We start from the raw sequence: 15985 nt of genomic DNA, 5'->3' as shown, positions 1-15985 counted from the left end.
TATCCTGGTGCAACTTGAGGCCATTTCCCCTCGTCCTGTCACCAGTGAGAAGAGACCAACCCCACTCTCCCTGCAATCACCTTTTAGGCATTGGAAGAACCTGCCCTCAGCCTCCTCTTCCCAGACAAAACAGCCCCAGTTCCTTCACTCTCTCCTCATAACGCATATTCTCCAAGCCTTTCACAAGGCTTGTTGCCCTTCTTTGGACCTGCTCCAGGATGAGGATACTAGATAGAAATCTATGACTATTAAATTTCTTAACACCTTCACCGCCACCCCCACAGCTTTTATTTTAGTGCAGCAGTTCTCTACGTTCAGTGTAATGAAATGCTTGCTGTGAAAAATTGGTGGAATGGGAAAAAAACAGTAAACTGAGTTGATCTCAAAGATGTCAAGCAGCTCCAAAGCCTTTACAACAGTAGATTAGTATAATGGAGAAAATAGACATGAAAAGGTGTAAGGAGAGAGGCAGTGGTTTGGGAAGCGAGCTCAGAAGAATGTTGCTGGCTGACAGAACAAGAGGACTACACCATCTTCAAAGGCTGCTTTTTACTGTGCTGTCAGTGCATAAGCTTGGGTCATCTTTTTAATGTCAGCTAGCTTGATTTCATTTTAGCATAAAAAAATCACTCTCCCCTCCCCACCCTTGTCTCTGAATGCTTTAGTAGTGAAGTTCAATCGATGATTTACTGTTGCCATAGATATAAAAACCATAACAGAAGCACAACTAACAATTTTGTTTGGAACAGACTCATTTTTTTGTGTGTGTGCGTGAAGTTAAGACATATTAACGTGGATAAAACAGACTTGAGCTATTATCATGTATTTTATTTTAGCTTGCTTTTTGTAAGGCAAATTTAGCTATAGTGATTAATATCTAAATTAATCTTTCTCAACACTTCTTTATTAACTAGTTGATGTCTTTCTGGCCAAACAAAACTATAACATTCCAATGACTGATGCTCCTTTAACTGCTTTAGAAAGAAGACTCTTGAGCCATACATTAACCAACAATTTTAATTTTCATAGGGATGCTGTGTAATGTTTTATGGTGCAACTAAGAATACTGTTCATAAATAAATCAGTAAAGTTGGTTGGCAGATATTTGAGTGAATAATCCCACAAGTCCTTCCAGTGAGCATTACATACAAGTACAGTTTGTGTTATTTTCCCATTTTCATTTTCATTTTTTGTTCTATATCTTCATTTCCCAAGTTTTGATTCAGCAAAATGTGAGACTCCAGCCCAAAGTGAGCGCTTATCTGAGGGAGTCTAACCCAAACTGTGATCAGTAACCACGTATTCCCATAGTTGATTGAACAGAAGTGCTTAAACTATTAGTAACTGAACTGGATTGCTGTATAAGCTGATAAGAATTTCCAAGAGATTTTGTTTCCTTGGTTATTCCAAAACACTGTCGGGTAGGTGAAAGTGTTTCTTTGATTGAAAACATAAAGTGCAATTTTAACATTCAAGCATACATTGAAAGAAAATACTTCTAACCCCTTAAATCTATAACATGACTTCAGTGAAGTCAAATTATGGAACATAGTTAGAAGCTGTTAAATGATTTTAATGTTTTTCTAAATAGAAGAAAAGGGGTGTATTATTATTACTTTTATGTATGTAATTAAATATGCTTTTGCACTTGCTTTTGGTAACTGTGGGACTGCAAAATGGAAACTGAATACTTGCTGGACTTTCTCCTGAGCCAATGTTAAGTCTGGCTTCTCTTGTCTTCTGTTATAAAGTCTGGCCACATAAGCAGAAGAAAAGTAAAAGTGAAGATGTGACTTTGGACCTGCTGTGTTTTTAGCTTTAAACATACGGTTTAAAGCTGCCAGGTCTATTCGAACAACCCAAGTATGTTGGATTTGAAGGAACAATTTCACCAATAGCATTAGCCTGCAAAGGTCAGAGAAAAGGTGGCTTTTAAAAAAAAAAAAAAAAAGAAAGAAAAAAGGTAGAAATGAAATGAATGGACACCCCCTATCCCATAAAATATTTTAGCTTTTTCATTTCCAGTTGAATTTCGTGATCAAGTGATTTCATTTTAGACAAAGGAAGGTATATCATTTAGACAAAGCATGCACAGATAATTCCAGGGAGTTGACTTCATAGGACTACAGGAACCCTTTCTGAATCCAAGCCAGCAAAAACAGGCACTGGAAACTGCTTTTATGAACATGAATGTTAGGTAGTTAAACAGAGTCGGACCAGTGTCTTATTACTCTTACTATGCAGCTTCTGTTATGAATTATTGTTTTATTGTGTCTTACTATCCTACCTGTTTGCAATACTGGTCTTTATAGCTAAAAGAAAAACACTGTCATTGTAAACTCTCCTCTGTTCACTGTAATTGCTTTTCTCCACCCTCATCCTATAGCTTCTTGTCCTTGATATCATGTATTCAATTGAGTTGTCTTGGGCTGTACAACATTACACTTAGCAGCACGTGGCCCTTACCTTTTAAGCTTTTTAGTTTGTTCTAGAATTAATTGTTACTCTTAGGATCATCATCATCATTTCTAAATGCATTTTTTCTTAAGCAGTCGCAGAATAAATTCTCTAAGGATGCTAGTGAAGTAGGTGTTGGCTTTTGAAGCTGGACTTTTATCATCTCTTTTGCCAAACTATGGAGGAGATTTCAGTATGTCTGTGATGAGTATCAATGTTTTGATTTGTATCAGCAGAAAAGACTGAGATTTTGAATGTCAGTAGTGCTTTTTTGCTAAGTTTTCAATGCACCTATTTTTTATCAAGCTCGTGCTATCTCCCCACTTAAATACAAGGCTTACCAGAGGTTCTACAGGTTATAACATGAGGGAAACTTGCTTCTAAGGTTTTTGGGGCATGTACTTGAATTTCCCCCTTTACAATGCAAATAAAAATGCTAAGCTGAAAGCTTTTAAATGTAGATGAAGTCATGCCTCTTCATCTGAGGCATTCTTCCCAGTTAGCAACAGGCCACGGTCTGGCTTTTAATAAGAGAAGAAATGCGCTTCATCATTTCTGGTAAATCATACAAGTTGGTGTAATTTTTGACACCAATATAGCTAAGTATTTCTTTTCGGCAGAAAGCCAGTCTGTCTGTGCCTTCCGCACTTTGTGGCAATAAAATCTGGGTTTGCTGAACTGGGTTTCTGGCCCTGGGGTGGCTACGCGTTTCTTTTCTTTGCCTGCAGTCCTACTTTCTGATGTGTAGCTTTTATGAAGACATATGTTTTGGCTACTTTTATAGCTCTCTTTATTATCTTTATTGATGCTTCTTTCCCCCCCCCCCCACCCCCACCCCCTCGTCATAAAGAAAGTCAAAAGCCTTTGAAATCACAGCGGCAACAACATACCATAGCTGTTGTGTAATCTGTTGCCTTTATCTGAATCAGTCAGCACTTCCCAACAGAATGCTAGCACTTACTTTCATATTTTTTTTTTCCCAGCATGTTATTTATGTATAGATATTTTAAATCATTAGTTTATATTAGGATGCAAATCTCCACAAAGGGTGTCTCAGCAGCAAGAGGCTGTTTGTAAGGCAGATCTCCTGATAAGGAAATTTATTAAATGAGGACTTTTAATGAGGGGAGTGTGAGTTCTGCTTATTACTCCACAGACTACCGCAGAGAGGTAATCACTGTTTTATCTGATGCTTAAAATGCTGACTTGCTTTGAAAGGCTTAATAAAAGTCATATATGATGAATGGCGTTGCCAGGTCTGAGTTAGCTTGGGCAAAATTTTAAATGGATAACCAGATATACTTAGCTGTGATGCTGAGTAAATGTAAACAGGATTATTTGGTCTTTGAAAACCTAATTAATCTGTAGGAACAACACTGATTGTGACCATGATTTCACAACTACTGGGCTGCTGAAAAATCATCCTGGGGGATAGGGATATAGATATTAGGACTCTGGTTGGAGTCATTTTAATCCAGCACTAGAATTCAGTTTTATTTTATCATAAATTTTATCTTCAACCTCAGTTTAAGAAAAGTCTATTTTGAATTATGTCCTTTCCATATCTGGAAGTTTGTGTAAATCATCTATCGGGTTATCAGTCTTCCATAAATTAACTTCGTGTCATTAACTGCTCATATTTGCAAGTTATGATGAGTTCTTAATTCTGGCCATTGATTTTTAGTCTTGTAATGCTAGCCCTGAGATTTGCAACACCTGAGATTTACAAGAAGGTGCGGGATTCTTAGACAGGAGTGAAGATGTTGCCATCCTATTCACTTGCAGGCAGTTTAGGTTTTTTTTCTTGACTGCATATCCTGAGAAACATAATTGTAATGAGCTCTGTCTGAGCGCAGTAGTATTAAGCTTTACTTGGGGTTTGCCTTAATAAGTCTCACAGAGTTCAGCTACTGGAAAGCACGGCACAATGAGCTGTGGTCTGTGTTCCGGTGCGTTACATTTTGGAGATGTGTGTCACTTTCTTCCTTCCCTCTTTCTATTAACAGCTATTTCAGGTTATTTAATTATTCTTCGAAGTTAGTATCTGTTTCTCTTGGCATTTCAGTGGCATGCAAGTGCTAATCCTCTTCTGTTCTGAATCTAAATGGATGAATAATTTCACAGGCTCACAGGAATACGACTTGGGTTTTGCTGGTTAATAGTGACAGGGATTTTATCATATTACCATAGCACATTCTCTCCTTCCCCCCCCAGCAAACTGCCTGTAAAGTCAGAAATAAAGCAAGTAATTTCAGAATTTGGAACTCTTCAATTTTGCGTCAGCCAGGAAATTATAGTTTTGCAGATGGAAAGCTTTCTGAAGGAAATGGAAAGATGAACCACAAGAGATGTGGTTTAGGGGTCAAAGCAACAAGACTGAGGCAGATCTTCTCAGTTACTAATCCAGGTCCTGCTTTTTTGCTTTTCAGCTTAAAAGAGTAAAATTTTGTTCCTTAACTTCGGATTTATTAAAATGGAAAAGCAGTGTTGACCTACTGTAACAGGCTACTTTGAGAATTAATTCAAAGAGGTCTTAATGGTACTGTTGCTAGACAAAATAAGCCAACTAATGCTTTGTGTGACTTGTGAATTTTAAATGACAGCGTCACTGTGATTTCATTTTGAACAAATTAAATTAGTAGGAGAGATCGTGTGTCTTTATGAACCTGAGCTTTGTATTTAATGTTTAACTATTTAATCATTGCTGGTAGAGCGTTACTGCTCGACCACATGTTGTTGAACTGTTCTTAGAATCACCAGTGATATAAAGCACTTGGTACCGCACGGGTAACCAGGATAGTGCGTTCCCATCACTTTTACTCATTTTTATTCCCCATTGGCAGATGTATGTGTTTGCATTCTCTGTACAGAGTATCTGTACCGTTAATTCTTACCACTGCTGACTTCTACCTAGTATTACACTGCATGTAACGCACTGTATGCTGTGTTTCCTGTTCATACAAGTGCCAACAGTTTGAGGGTTGGCTTTTTTTCTTAGATATCTAATCTCCATCATTCAAGTAACTGATGAGTTTGCAGAAGTTTTGAATCCCTAAATGTGTCAGTCGCTTCAGCTCTAAATAAGTGTGTAACACTTAAGCCTTCTTTTTGAACCTTTCGGTTGAATAATCATACTGCTACTAGATTAAGACAACAGTCTGAAATTTGTTATCTTTAAGCAATTTCAATAGCTAACTCCTGCCTATAAATAGATTTGATTTCCTATCCCTCTCTCCCCTTGGTATATAACAATTTAGTATGTAGATTCAAGGTGGACCTCCACTTTACCAATGCTCTTCTGGAGGCAGCTGGGTAAACAGAGATGCTTTCCTGCTACCTGATTTACCTGGAGTTGTGCTTTTGTCTTGACCAGAACTGAGCACGACTGTGCAAGTATCCAATTCATACAAACTTTTTTTCAACTTTAATTAGTTAATATTTTTGGTATGACAGAAGATGGAATTTAGCCAACAAAAACACATCGTGTTTCTCAGAGGAGACTGGTTAGTCATAAATGTCATTTTCCCATAACATTTACAGGAATTGGATGTTCTCTAAAACAATTTTAACACACGTTTAATATAGAAGTAAATGTCTGGGGCCACATTTTCATCCATGGGCAGAATAGGCATTATACCTCACTCTTATGCCGCCCTAGCCTTATTTGTATGTTACTGATCAGCAACAATGCTAACATTTAGAATTTTCCATGCTCCCATGCATGCTTCGGTTGAACTGAAAGGTTGAACTTCCAGCTGCCACCAATCCTGGGTAGGCTTGTAAGTCATATAGTGGCTCCTTGCTCTAAGGTGGAATCTGGCTGCAAACAGGGACGCATTCTTCATGTGCTCAGTGAACATGGCAACAATGTATGTGCTTAAAGTGTAATAAGATCATTTAAATTACATATTATAAGATAGGTGATCAAGGTACTTTAGTCCAGAATGGGATTTTCTGGGAAGACTTTGAGTTCTCCATCATTTTGAGGAAAGGGAGATACATAAAAACAATCAGACAGACATTCCTCAGACATGATGGCGGTATCAACACTCCTGTGTGGGAGGACAAAACTACGTGACTTCTTGAGGTCCTGCTCATATCCATAGTTTTCATTATATACATACATACTAGGACAAAAATAAGCCATTTTTGGTGTGCTTTGCTTCTGAAGTAGCTCTGTGTATAATAAACTCTGGGTGCTTGAAGACTGGGGTGGGGTAGCACCCCATTCCATTTTCTTGGGGCAGAAAACACGAACCTCAATTGTTACTGAAAATTTAGACTGAGATAGTTAAATTTTCTGTGATGCAGAGATGCATAAAGCAGTGCTGTTGAGGCTTTCCAAAAAAGCAAAGGATTTTAATAAAATCAGGTTTCTTGATATGGCTGCAGTTTTTTCTAGTAGCTAAGACTGGAAGCAATAACAGCAGTAATAACACTTATATAAAGCAGAGATTTCCCATTGAAGCTAAACATACATAGTTTTTCTTGTAGACCTGATAATATGGAGGTATCTGCTTTCTCTAAAATGGACTTTTCCAGCACTTCACCTTGGAGGACATAAGTGAAAAGGAGACTGTAGGAATGTATTACAGTGCAGCCCACTGGCTAAAGATGGCTTTGAAGTTAAAAGTGATGAAGGATGCTGTTAGTTTCCACATTTGCAGTATGGTTCCCTCCGAAATTGTATTAAAACTATCCGTATATATTACAAATCAGTTCTCAGCACAATTTTATGTATTGAAGCTCCAATTCTGCTGACATCACCGCCTGGGAAATAACTCAGTTCTTTGCCATCTGTCCCAATCCTCTAAAATGTTTTGCTTTACATCTCCTACATCTGAATGTGTTGAGACTTGAAGTGTGAGATGCTCGGTTGTTGTGTTTTCTCTTGTTTCAGTAGGACACCAGTCCACCTTGTCCTGGGAATATTCAGTGAATCATCTAAAGGTGCAAAGCCAACACATTTAAAGCATTTTAATCCTTAACATTGATGCTCTTGTTGGGGATTTACACTGACATTACTGATCCTCTTCAGGAGGACTAGTCCATTGTTTTAGAATGCAGGATGGAAAGCTACAGTTGAGAGCTATTAATGAAAGTCTGAGAATTTTCTTTTAGTTCTTTTAGTAAAGAGGACGGTCATGTGAATTTCTATTTCCCTTGCCCCTTCAAATAAAGACTTTTGCATTCCAGGTATTCCCTGATCTTCAAACAACTGTTAATTCAGTCACGCAATCACTACCTCATGGTTGTACCCCAGACTGATTTATAACTGAATATCATTATGTGACTAAAGGGCATTTGGCTACATGCCCTATTTGATCTCTTCTCTTGCCTCTTGGCTGACGATCTGTGATGTTTAGGTTATATTTTCCTATTTTCAGATGTCACTATAAATGAAGGACCTGTAGCATGCTTTCATGTACAGTATGCTTCTGATGTAATACATTTTAGCTTTTATCATTAATTTAAAAAGTTATTTCAAATGTTGAAAATAAAAAGACACCATTATCTCTAGACAGAACTTACTAGTTGTTTGGTTAACTAGAAATATGCAAGGGTCATATACAGGTTATAAAAAGTTGCATTGTCAAATTCTGATGTTTCTTCCCCTCAGTTAATTTTGATTGAAACAGGAGAATTCTGCCATTTACAAAGATTCTCAAGCAGAGAATGGGAACAAGCAGACACTTTCCAAAGGTCTCCTTTGGCAGTTATTAAGCTGCTTCTGAGAGATCTCTAAGCCTTCTAACCTATTGTTTCTTCTAACTTCAGTGCAATTGTCGTGTTCTTTCCCAGGCCTTTGGAAGCCTGTAAAGGACAATGAAATTTGGTTCATGTATTGTTTTACTTCTCTGAAATGTATGCAAGATTAATCCACCAGCCCACGTTTAAAAAGAAATAATGGTAAGGCTTTTCAAGGTCTCAATGTTGATTGCGTTGGATATTGTATAAACATGAAAACTGAATGTTGTTTGTCCTGTTGGGTGTGAATGCTGCTGGCCAGAACATCTGGCAAGATTAGCAGAAAGGTTTTTTGTAAACTAGAAATGGTCCTATTGTGGAACTGTGCAAAGATCAAAACACCTCTGATAGCTTGGTATTTTTTTCCTTGTCAGAAGTATTTCAGTTTACTCTTAGCATCTGCATTCTCAGTCCTGTTCTTCAGAGCTTTGTGTACTCAGCCTGTTCTGTCACTGTCTGTAGAAGCCTGAGCTCAGGGTTATGGTAAACTCTGCAAATAGGCAATATGATGAATTCTGCTTCATTACCATGGCAGTCACTCTCTGGTGGTCAACAACAGGTCTTGCACATAGCTCAAGGCTGAAGAAAAGTGTGTGCACATGATGTGCACAATGAGCTGTAGCAGAAGAGGTGACTTCTGCAACAGAAAAAAATAGGTGTGTTTATCAACCTGGATGACGATGTGTTGTTTTGAAGTGTTGCCTAACAAGGTTGGTCTGAACTCTCACCCTCAAGCTTTTTGTTTTATAATCAAGGGAGGGTTACGTGGGGTGCTGGTGCTGTGTGTTCACTTGTCTTGTATAACCTAGCACTCGCTTACTGCAGGAATGTTCCTCCGCTCTATCACCTCAGTTCTGTCACTGTGCTGAGCCAGCAGTGCTTTGGGTGGGACTGGCTTTACACTGTCTAACCAGGAGGCTATGCTGTGCTACTGAAATTCCTCAAATAGCATGTCCTTGAATTCCCGAATGCTCGAGGATGGTGGGCTGTAAGAGCTGAGCATGCTCCATCAGTCAGGCAGCAAGGTGCTGTTCTGACCTCCTGGAGACCAGATGGTGCCCCAGAGCTGCAGTTAGCGTGGTTCTTCTCTCACTGACAGGAAACACAGCAAACCTCAAAGTCAGCGGTACAGGCTGAGAGGTGTTAGGACTCAGAATGCCCATTACCTCACTTAAAGCACAAGGCTTATATGTACTTACTTAGAGTATTTCAGCAATGTCTCCTACCCTCCTAGAGGGCATAAGTGAGTGACTGAACTAACCAAGACTTCAGCCACACCGAGAAAGCTCTTCGTGGATATCCAATTATGAGGAATCCATTTATGAGAAAGACAAACCTAAGCAATGAAAGTTGATCTTCTTAAAGTGGTAAGGCATGGTTTCTAATTTACATCAATCTGATGACAGGCTGAAGTATTAAAGGGAACTATTAATGAGTCAGAATTAAATTTTATGGGTTAGTTTTTAAAGGCAAGTCTTCCTACATTATAACCTCCTTAGTACGCTCTGACTTAGGTATTTTATAGGGTATTTTAATTGAGTCTATAACGAGCTGTGTTCTGGTGATACCACACCTAGGATCTGAGAGAAGCTGTGTGCAGGAGAGCTCCCAAGCAGTGATGGCTGTGCACTTTCCCATGCCGGCCTACCCCTGGGTAAAGGACTTCTCCTGAAGAAAAGTGCCAGCTTTTAAGAACTGACACGAAATGCAAACTGTCGCTGCAAGTAGAATCAGGCTGTTGGGTTTTCTTTTGTTGTATTTTTTTACCCTCCCATGACAATGACAAATGTGATAAATCATTCCAGCATTAGGTAAATAACACAGGGGTGATGTTATTAAGCCAAATCAAGCAATGACTTGTTTATACCGGTACTGGTGGGGAAAATAAAATAAGGACAAGTTAGATTCGTTGATCTATGAGATCAATCTCTAAAAATTCCCGTCAGCATTTATGCGACATCGGTCAGTGGAAGGAAGGGAGTTGACAGGGAAAGAACAGAGGGTCAGTGCAGTTAGATAGGGAGCTGACCCTCATTTCTGCTTGTTCCTAAAGCACTTTCCCTTTACATTGTTTGTTGTAAAAAAACTTAAGAGAGATACTTAAGAAAGTTAAGAGAAGAAATCCAGGTGCCAAAGAGCAAATTACATGATTATTCTTTCCCCTTACTGTTCTCTTTCCTTTTAGTGCTAAGTGATATCAGCTAAAGTTTTGTTTACTTAAAGCTTGATAGTTTTGAGACGTACTAGGAAATCTATGACAAGACAAAGGCATGTAATGCTGTGTGTGTGTGTGTGGGGGGAATAAAACTGCAAAAGATGTTAATCGTTATACCTGAGTCTAATTATTTTGGACTTCTACCAGTAGAAATGAGATCAAAATTAGTCTTAGAGGTATAAGGCAAATAATATTTTCCTTTTAGGTGTACAGAAGACAGACCATGGGAAATAAAGTAGTTTTGTTTTTTAACAGATACCAGGATTTGCATTAGACAGGTAGTATTCGCAGCACAGATGGTATATGGATATTATCAAAGCAGTAGCTAATGATTCACATTGCCCTCATTCTGTTTTGGATTTGGAAGAGCTAAAGTAGTCTCTTACATACGGATAGGCTTTTTTCTGTTTCTAGTTACAACCTTCATAAAATATACTCATTGCATTTGTAGTACTCCTGCAAATGCTTTTTACTTTATCATATTGTAGTCCTTTGAGTTCACTTTCTCCTTTTCCTTCAGATCTACGTGAAAGGCTGCTTTTAAATTCTGCCTTTAAACACATCTTCTCATTATGTAGCTAACATTTCCACTTCAGAACTTGCCAGGGCATTTTTAAAGTATTAAATTGACCGAATTTATGATGTATAGGAAACAACATTTATCAGGGAAGAGAAGTAGGTCACTAATCCGCAGATACAACAGAATAGGAAGCAGAAGGCTTTGGAAGGGTTTAGGATACTGACCAGGGGTGTTAGTTATCTACTATAAACTTCCATTTGTTCAGCTTTCTGGGGTTTGTTTCATTCCATATATACTATATACACTGCCCCTGAGATTAGGTAGTCCAGCGGACTGATAGCATCAACAGAAGTGTAAATTTTGCTCATTCCAAGTAAAACTACCTTAGAAAAGTGACATCTATTTAAATGCCAGGGTTCTAATATAGAAACACCTGAGTTATCTTTGAAATGAAGTGTACATACATATATATGTAATGGTTTTTAGAGTCATGTGGAAAACAACTACTTGAATATTATGATATATACGATAGCTCAGCATTGCATACGGCTGTATAGCAGCTTAGACTTTTCTGAACAAGGATTCTGAAGGATTTTAAAGCACTGAACGAAGCCAAAAAGAAAGAAAGAAATAAATACACACCTCCTCAACTTTCTGCTGTCTGTGCTAGCGTTTCATAGCCGTGTAGCTCTGATATTAAGGAAAACGAAAAGAATACAACAAAACCCGGTTTTTCCTTTTGAGTTTGCCCGAATTTAAGGGTCTCGCGGCAACACTTCAAAGTGCACATCAGCCTGAATGGGCAGGTAGGACAGTGCAGCTGACCTGAGCGCGGTTGTTCCTACGAGCGGAGATGTGACGGGACAGCCGCGTGTCCCCGAAGACTCCAGCTAAGAGCCGTAGGCTGCAGACGAGCCCGCCCGATGCCCTTCCTGCCCTGCAGCGGCTTCTCTCCTTCGAGAATCGTTTGCTCGGTGACCGGGATTTCAGGTTTCCTCCTCACCCATCGCCTGACAGCTCGGCGCTGCTGTGACTTGACACTTGCACACAAGACACGGAAGAGGGAAGCAGCGTGTAGGAGTTGGGGAGTTTTGTCAGTCTCGGAGCTGATCGCAGCTTCTTGCTTCAGACGGAGCACAGCTCCACGGCACAACTGCGATATCGGCACCGTGAACTACAGCAGAAGTTGCTCAGAAGTCTGAGCACATGCTCGGAGATATCACAGAATCAGAATCACAGAATCACAGAATGACCTGGGTTAGAAGGGACCTCAAGGATCATGTAGTTCCAACCCCCCTGCCTGGCAGGGCCACCAAACATACACATTTACTAGATCAGGTTGCCCAGGGCCCCGTCCAACCTGGTCTTGAACACCTCCAAGGACGGGGCATCCACAACCTCCCTGGGCAGCCTGTTCCAGGACCTCACCACTCTCCTAGTGAAGAACTTCCCCCTAACATCCAACCTATATCCGTGTGCTGCATCCGTGCGGGTCAGAGCAGCACAGAGGGGCAGCAGTTCTCACGCAGCTGTAACGCAGCCGCGATGTTACCCGGCTACGGGGAAGCTCCCGCATCCCTACCTCCGTCCTTTCTCACCGCTGAGTTCGCTTGCTCCGCAGCACTCCAGCTACGCCAGGTTACACGGTAACAGGATGCTGTGCCAGCAGTGTGCAACCTAGGGACTTTCACCCTCATCCCTCAACGCCCTTCCCTAAGCAGGGTCCCCGCAGTCCGTCCCCTCCCTCCCTCTCTTACCTGCCGCTCCCGGAGCCGCTCGGGAAGCTCCGGCTCGTTGTGGCTGCTCGCCTCCCGCCGCCGCTCCGCCGGCAGCACTGCGGGACGGGCGCCGGGCGGCCCGAGCCTAGGCGGCATGACGTCAGGGCCGCGCCATATAAGGCGGCGCGGCTCTAAGGGGAGCCGTGCCCCCCGGCCCTACACGTCGGGTCGTGGCCCTGGGACCGCGGGGACGGTCCGGGCTAAGGCAGGTCACTTCTAAGACAGGCAACCGAGCTGCTGGCTGATCAGCTGTAATGCTTTGCAGTTAGGTTGAAACTTGAGACAAGAAGGGGGTATATTATATGCGAGAGCATCTCCCTTAGTAACTTGTCCTGAAAGTCTTAGTTGGGTTCGTTTGTTTGAATTATATTTTGTTTTTTCCCCTTGCTTTCTTTTTACCATGACAAAAAACATGAGTTCAGCTCAGCTCTTCAGAGCTGATAGGAACTTAAGCCTTTTTTTACCTCCCCCCCCCCCCCCTTTCTGTAGGGGTCTGCAGAGGATAGTATTTTATTTCCTGATGATGTAACTACCAAACAATTCTGCGAGTGATGATGGGAAGGCCAGATGAAATCTCTCTTTTATTTTTACTTCTTTTTTTTCTTCTTCTTTTTTTTTTTTTTTTTTCTTTTTTTCCCCTTGTCTGCTGTGTGTTTTTCCTGCAGAGTCCTTTCCTTCTCACATGTTTGTGTTCCAGCTCACACAATTAAGCGGCCCGACCGGCCTATTTTTAGTAAGGCCTTAGAGAAATGAGTCGTTTGTTTTAATGTTTAGGAAAAAGGCAGAAAGCCGAAAAGAAAGGTTTAGATGGAGGAGCTTAAAGCGTATCTCTTGTATTCCGTGTCCTTCAGTGTACGCCCTGAATAAACATGGAGAACACAAGGGATAAATACCCGAAATAACAGTAAGATCTGTTGTGGAAATTCCACTAAGCTACTGAAATAAAGTCTTTTGGTGCTGATGAGTAAATAAGGCCATGCAGAGAGCACTCGGTTCTGTTTCGTGCAGCTCTGTTCATGTTAGATGCCACCACAACATTTGAATTTTAGTCTTCACATAAACTTTTGTCTGACCTACTCGTTGTATGACCTACCTAACCCGACCATCAGCCCATCCCCACCATGCCCACTAACCACATCCCTCAGTGCCACATCTACACAGCTCTTGAACACCTCCAGGGATGGTGAGTCCACCACCTCCCTGTGCAGTCTGTGCCAGTGCCTCAGTACATAACACAGTTCAGTTATTTTGGGGTGCTGTCCACGTGTTTGAAGACAAACAGTGATTAAAGTATTTGTATTTCATAAAAAAAAAGATATCTCCTTGCTACTTGCACTTACCCTGCACATAGTCTTAAAAATGCATTTGTTTTTCAGGTGGATTTCTTTAGCCAAGCCTTTGCATTGTGCCTGAATAAGCTAGGGCTTATTTAGAAGTGTGTTGCTAGTGTGCATGGAGGATACTGCTGTCCCCTTGTAAGTGCTTGAGGAAGTTCATGCTGGTGTGATCAAAACCTTCCAAATCTCTTTAATAGTGAGATACCTCTGTGTTGATGCTTTAAAAATCTATTTTTTATATATTTTCTTTTTTATTTAATGATTTGTTCTTTCCTTCTCTATTACTTTTTCACTTGCATCTTGCCCTTTTCATGCACATCCCCTATCTCTCTGGTCTTCATTGTATGAAAATTTCCTGCATATTTGTCCTGCCACATGAAAGAGTTGTTGTCACAGAATCACAGAATGACCCGGGTTGGAAGGGACCTTAAGGATCATGTAGTTCCAACCCCCCTGCCTGGCAGGGCCACCAAACATACACCTTTACTAGATCAGGTTGCCCAGGGCCCCGTCCAACCTGGTCTTGAACACCTCCAAGGACGGGGCATCCAACATTATTGTCGCCTAGGAACAGCTTTGAAGAAGACTTCCCAAAAGCGGGTAAACAAAAGAGCATCCTTATGTTCAGTTCTGTTTTAGAGCTGCTAGGAACAGAGGTCAGGTAGTGCTGGTGATAAGTGTATTGACAGTCTGGGAGCAGGATAGAGCAGGGAACAGGGAAAGCAAGTCCTCCTGTTTAGAAGTCTGTTTACATCTGGGAATGGCTGAAATATGAACTTTAAGTTTCTTAATTAATTTTCCTCTGTAATACAAAAGTGCACATCTGTGACCTTCTGCAAAACCGCTTTGTCAAAGAACATCAGCTGAGTGTGCAATGACCTGACTTCCTTCTTTTGCATTGTCACCACTTCATAAAAGACAGACTACAGCACAGTTTCAAACATTGTTAAGGAGATGCATGATTAAAAATTCCAGCTCTTGGATTCCTGTAACATAAAAAGCTTGTATTAGAGGCTGAGAAGCATCTTCCACTATCTCTAGGTGCAGATCTGTCCCTAGTGAAGGAGGGAAAGAATTGCTCCATGTGAACCAATCTGGTTTCCTTAGTTACTAGTCAGAGTTGTTCAGAACTGGTGTATTTGCAGGTACTGTGACAGCAAAAGGAACTGGATCTGTAGAACTTAAAGACGAAATGAAAAACTTATTTGCTGCATTCCCTGACAACGTGGGGCTACTTCCTGCAGCCTGTTTGCAGTATCTTCTTTCTAGTCTCTGTTCTCTCTCTGCTTATCATTGTGCTTTATTATTTGCAACCGCACTGTCTTAGGATTGGACTTGAAAAATTTGAAGCTGAAAAGATGGTAGGTTATCAGGCAGGGAAGAGATGGGGCAAGTAAGCTAAATGACTTTGAGGCTCTTGTTTAGGCTCTATCTTAAAATATCTCATTTCCTCCAGTTATTTCCATTGTTAAAACTATTACTCTTTCTTCCCATGGCAGCTCATGGCGGCCGTTTCAGTGTCCTGAAACCCACAACCTATCTATTGCAGCATTTGACCCCCTTCCTGTAGCCATTTTGTATCTAAGATAAATAAAGGAAATTAGAACTTGGGCCTCGGTTCAACAAAGCACTTAAACATAGTCCTGTGTATTTTTGTTGAAAAAAGTAAGGACTTCAGCATAAGCCTGATTTTAATGATATACTGGAATTCTTGGCTGGATTGGGCTCTTAGTCACGTTTCCTCCGTGTAGATATTGCTGAAGTTCAGTCTTCAAAGTTCCCTGTGGGATCTAAGTCTTTTGGTTACTTTCATATTCCAAAAATAGACATCTACAGAAGTACAGATACTGTCAAGGCATTTGTTAGGATCCTACATTACTTAAAACTATTTGCTTTTTTGGATGGAGTTCTGCTGAAGCTTTGCAAGGGA

At 40.6% G+C, this 15985-nt stretch overlaps 2 protein-coding genes across 8 annotated transcripts in view; one reads left to right on the top strand and one right to left on the bottom strand.

Moving 5' to 3' along the window:
• The window catches only part of CMSS1 (cms1 ribosomal small subunit homolog), a 208215-nt gene that overhangs the window by 20367 nt on the left and 171863 nt on the right, over nt 1-15985 (top strand). The gene's annotated exons all lie outside the window — the stretch shown is intronic.
• Nucleotides 1-15985, bottom strand: part of FILIP1L (filamin A interacting protein 1 like) — a 178407-nt gene that overhangs the window by 17732 nt on the left and 144690 nt on the right. Inside the window, exon 1 of one of the 7 annotated variants that reach the window (XM_015876755.2) lies at nt 12698-12822. The exons of 3 other annotated variants lie outside the window; for them this stretch is intronic. The gene's annotated coding sequence lies outside the window, so the exon portion shown is untranslated. 3 more of the 7 variants (XM_015876780.2, XM_015876762.2, XM_015876771.2) reach the window with 3 other exon arrangements.

The sequence above is a fragment of the Coturnix japonica genome, chromosome 1, assembly GCF_001577835.2.
Source record: "Coturnix japonica isolate 7356 chromosome 1, Coturnix japonica 2.1, whole genome shotgun sequence".
Taxonomy (NCBI): Eukaryota; Metazoa; Chordata; class Aves; order Galliformes; family Phasianidae; genus Coturnix; species Coturnix japonica.
The sequence above is the reverse complement of the archived record's forward strand: the minus strand, read 5'-3'. Positions and strand labels throughout refer to the sequence as shown.